This window comes from Microtus ochrogaster, unplaced genomic scaffold (genome assembly GCF_000317375.1).
Source record: "Microtus ochrogaster isolate Prairie Vole_2 unplaced genomic scaffold, MicOch1.0 UNK5, whole genome shotgun sequence".
NCBI lineage: Eukaryota > Metazoa > Chordata > Mammalia > Rodentia > Cricetidae > Microtus > Microtus ochrogaster.
The window spans coordinates 16,487,888-16,493,187 of record NW_004949103.1 but is presented as its reverse complement, the minus strand read 5'-3'; the positions used below and the strand labels follow the sequence as shown (position 1 = coordinate 16,493,187).

At 41.5% G+C, this 5,300-nt stretch overlaps 1 protein-coding gene across 1 annotated transcript in view; it reads left to right on the top strand.

The window, feature by feature from the left end:
* The window catches only part of Ppargc1a (PPARG coactivator 1 alpha), a 640,420-nt gene that overhangs the window by 351,476 nt on the left and 283,644 nt on the right, over window positions 1–5,300 (top strand). The gene's annotated exons all lie outside the window — the stretch shown is intronic.

Genomic DNA, 5,300 nt, shown 5'->3' with positions numbered 1-5,300 from the left:
TGTGTGTGTGTGTGTGTGTGTGTGTGTGTGTGTGCAGTGTGAATGTGAGCAGGTGCTCATGGATGCTAGAAGAAGTAAGAGTTGGAGTTACAGGCGATTGTGGATAGCCTATTATATATAGTACTGAGAACCAAATCTGAATTCTTGCCAGAGATTTGTGTGCTCTTAACTGCAGAGCCATTCCTCCTCCAGCCCCTTAATGTATAAAATTATCTAAAATACTCTACAAAATTACCTCCAGCCTAGGTTGTATAAAGAGTTATGAAAAACAAATGAATTTTATTTTGGTATGGGCCCCATATCTAAGATATCTTATTATAGATATTAAAATACTACGAGATCGGAAAATAACACAAAATTCCAAACGTCTTGGCTCCCAAACATTTCCGATGAAGATGTGCAGCCTGCAGTGGTTCTCTTCCTCTGTGTGAGATCAGAGCTGTCAATACTGGAATCTCATTTAGTTGTCGGCTTCATAAGAGCCAAGCATAGCATCACACTCTGTGCCAACTCCAGTCTTCACATGTGCTGAGATCAAGTTCATGTCTAATCAATGTCCCCATCTCCAGGCACAACCAATTACGCCCATACACCAGAGAATACACACAGGTAAATGAATCTATTATTTAGCTTTCTACTTTAACTTAAAGTTGGGATAAGAACCATCAAAAAAAATCCAAGAGGCTGAAATGTGTATTTATTTCTCCTTAATATTCTTAGCACTTTCACCTCCAGTTGCTTGTACTCCTATTGGCTCTGATGAGGGTCCAATGACCTTTCGTAGAATGATAACACAGACATTTCTGTCCTCTAAAGGCTTCAGAGCCCATATCCCTACAGGCTACCATCCACATTTAAGGCGGTAGTATTGACTACTACTTTTCTTGTTGTAATGACTAACTCCTTGAGAAGAAGCAACTTTAGGAAGGAAGAGCTTCTTTGAGATCAACTTTTGGGGCTGCATATTTGCAGGAACATGAGATAGCTGTTCACACTGTATCCATAGTCCAGACCCAGAAGTTGATGGATGTTGGTGCTCATCTGCCATGCTCCCTCTCTTTTCAGTCCAAGATGCTGGGCCATGGGAGGGAGCCACCCACATTCAGGGTGGGCCTCCCCTTATCCATTAAATCTCTTTGGAAACACCATAATCCCCCCAAAATATTTTTCCTAGGGTGCTTCCAGTTCTGGTTAAGTCGATAACGATTAGCCATCATGCTAACTGAGGACCATTCTAGTGAAGGAACACAGATTCTCAAAGAGGTTCAGGAGGAAAGGCATTTCTTCGCTTCTGAGAAGGCTGATAGGCGTTGCATCAAATCCTCCCTGTTAGGAAAGATGTCAAAAGCAGTGAGAAATACTCGAGTCATAGCAGCTGCTTGAATGCTGCAATTTTCTTACTTAGGGCACAAAAGGCACAATTTTCTATCTAATTCACTACTCAATCATTTCTTGGCCCCTGTCTCAAGCTCAATTTAAGCTCAGTCCCCAGTACACAGAGCCACTGTACGGCTCTAAAGAAATGACTGGCCAAGGGGACTGAGGGAAGCAGAAGCCACGTGTTGACCCAAAGCTTAAGTTATCAAGCGGCCCCGGGACCCCATGGCATCACTCTCTGAGGTCTCTCATCAAGTTCATGTAAAATAGGTCATTTCTCCTTCAGCCTCTGAATTCTGAGGATCACTGCCTGATCAGAGAATAGGATCTTGTCAAATGCTCACTGCAGACGTTGGGGAAACAGACTCGTGTACTCCACAATCAGGGGCAGCGCCTGGATTGAAAGTCTGCTGCCTCCAGGGCTTTGAATTGAAATGGAATCGGCTGGCTCTGGGCAGAACTCCATTACTGTTGATGACTGTTTGTCTTTTTCAGAGGAGTTCGGCTGAGCAATAAATATGACTGCTCTTTAGGGAGAACTGTTGGATCTTTCCTTACACATGTCAAGTGTATTTCAGTTTTTCAAAAGCCCTTTTCCACTTATAATCCTTTCCCAAACTCAAGGAAGCCCTAGCAGGGAAATGGCAACTATGCTATTAGCACCAGTCGTCCAGTGAATACCCAGAGGGGTTACAGGATGAGAGCCTCGCCCAGCCAGACAAGGAGCTGAAGTACAAGGCTCAGATTGAGTACAAGGCTTAGGTTCAGATTGAGCTGCCTCTCTGTTCATTAGTCAAAGGTCCATTTTCTTAGGTTTTAAAATGTGTTCTCTGCTTATTGTTTTGAAGCAAGGATTCACTGTATCTCCTAGGCTGGCCTGAAACTTGCCGTATAGCCCTGATTGATCTCAAACTCAGATACCTGACTCTGCCTCCTACTTGCTGAAATTATAGGCATGTGTCACTATTCCTGCCCCAATCCCTAATTATCTCCAATTCATTGTCCCTTCCGAAAAGAGACTGGCATGTTTAGCTTTACTTGGACAGGAGCGATAACTCAGGAAAGTGCTTGCCTTACAAGCACAGGAAACCGAGTTCAATCTCTAAAACACACATTAAAAACAAAACCAAAATCACCAAGTACGATGGTGTACTTACAAAACAAGTACTGGGTAGACAGAGACAGCAGATTTCTGGGTTTTAATGGCCAGCCAGCCTAGCCTACATGGTGAGTTCCAGGTTAGCACAAGAGCCTATCTCAAATAATGAAGGTGGATGGTGTCTGAGAACCAACGCCAGCATTTCCTTTTGGCTTCCACATGTGCATGTACTCATATACGTGTGTAATTACATGCACATGACATGACCCGAGGTGGGGGAGAGAGAGAGAGACAAAGAGAGAGAGAGAGAAAAAGAGAGAGAGAGAGAAGAAATAAATTGAGCTAAATCTTTATGTGATTGTCTTAGGGAGAGCTTCTCCTACCAATCTCAACAATGAAATTATTGGTGGAAAGGCAGAATGTTCACGCTTCCTGAACTGATCATGATGCTCGGGGCATGGGCTTCTTGCAGCGGTGGGAGTCCAGCAGGGCTATTACACAGTCAGTAATCTGGGCATATGCTGCAGAAATACATAATTTCGTGTAACACTCTAAGAGACTTTATTTTTAGCATTGTTGGATTCCTTTTTCTTTTCCTACTAGAGAAGGAGGAATGCCATCTCCTTCAACTCAGCTGCTTGCCAAGATGAAGCCGACACAGCCCAAGCCACCACAACAGCACCTTTCCCACAGATACGCAGTGACTTAGAGCCGAGCTAATGAGACCCAAGTGCTTTTCGCAGAAAACCTGGACACTGAAATTTGGAAAGTAAAATGTGGTAGTAAGGTGCAAATTTTTAGCATTTCGTTTTGGTCTTTAAAGATAAGTCTTTTCCTTGGTAACTGATCTCGAGCTGAAGGAACACATCTTATACTGTACTTTGCTTTCATCATAATATCATTGTGTCTATATGGCGTCTGCCTAGCATTAACCTTCTCTCCTCTGTTGCATATCCTCTGGAATCCAAACAAGCAAGCAAAGAAGCAAAACAAATACCAAACATACACAAAAGCCTCATACTTGTGTGTGTGTGTTCGCTTATATGCTTGGAGAAGTCAGGCGAGGACATTTGGTGTCCTCTGTAACCCCTCACTCTGCCTTATCTTTTGAAACAAATTCCCTTCCTGAACCTGAAGATTGCTGATTCAGCTGTGCTAGCTGATCAGTGAGACTCAGGGATTCTCTTGTCTCTACCCCTCCTCCTGCTGGGTTGCAGGTGCCTGCTACAGTACTGGCTTATGATGTGGGTGCTAGGGATCTGAATTCAGGTCCACATGCTTGCACACCACGCTGACTGACTGAGCCATCATCTCAGCCTCTGCTTGTAGGCATCCTTTCATGCACCCTGGACCAATTCATAGGACTTCTTAAAATACGGAAATATATTAGTGGCCAGCATTGGCCCTGGAGTCCATCAGTATGAGTTGCTCTAAACTAATTAAGTAATGCTTCATATATTTCAACTTCACTATTTTCAAACAGAAATTCCAACAGTAGCTTTCTTCTGAAATGACTGTGAGGATCACAGGAATTCACACACCTATAGCCCCTGGCAAAGTAACCAACGTTAAGGAATTCCACAGTGAAAAAGAACAACTGTCGGTTTTATTGTAGAGTTGTTTGCATTGACTGCGGTCATGACAATGTTATCTACAGTTCTCTTGATGCCAGTCTGCTACTACATGATGCAAGAATATTGTAGAAATGAGGATAAGGACATTACCGTATTATCAAAAGTAGCCATTTTCACAACAAAGAAGGATACTTAGAACAACGGAAAAGACCATGAGAAACAATGAGAACTGAGTTAGTTGATGCAACATAAAATAAACATTTGAAAAGTAATAACTTTCTGGTTTAGTAGTCATAATTAGTTAGAAAATATGAAGGTAAAAGTCATGCAGAATAGCGGTGACATATAAAATATCTAGGAATAAGCATATTGAGTAATTATTCTGACTCTGTATGAAGAATACAGTAAAACTTTAGCAGGAGGTAAGAAAGAAGTGTTGGATGCAGAGAAATAGGTGTCAGCTTCCTAGAGAGGAGCAGGGCATGCTGTCAACACTTTAATACTTCCCAAATGAATGTGCATCTTTAATGAAATTCTCATCAAAATCATGTTGCCCCTGTTGTTTTCTGGAAACTTCACCAAGCATTCTAAAGTTCATCTTGAATAATAAATGGAAGAAGAGAGCTCAAAAATATTTAGAATCAAGAAGAACAGCAAGGCAGACATTTCTCTAGTAGACACTAGAAGATAGCTTAAGAACTCTGGTAATTAAAGTAGAAGAGTCTAGAATAAGAATCGACTGAAAATGGGGGAAATATCAGAAACAGACTTTATCAATAGTGAAAGTTCAGAATGTGGTCACACTTTTACTGTGCATTAGTTGAGGAACTGGCAAATTATGTCATTCTTGTCAAGGGAGGATGAGAATACCAGTGAAATTTAAGAGGTAAAACAACTCAAAATAGATTCTTATTAAAGGCCAAAAGTATAAAATAGCATTCTTTTTTATGGTATGGGAAGACTTGTATACAAGAAGAAAAAGAGAGATGGAAAATGGAAATATGATAAACAAAAAGATATGACAAATAGTGAAGTATAAGATATGTTTAGTAAGTCTGGATCAAAAAGATTTGGTATCTTTACAAAATCAAGAATTTATACAAAGGATCTTGGGGCCAAGGAGATGGATCAGTGCATAAGGTGCTCAGTGCAGAAGTATAAAGGACTGAATTCACATCCCCAACACCTATGCAAAAGTTGAGAGTAGCTGCATTTCTGCAAACCCAGGGATGGTGTGCAGAGACAGGCAG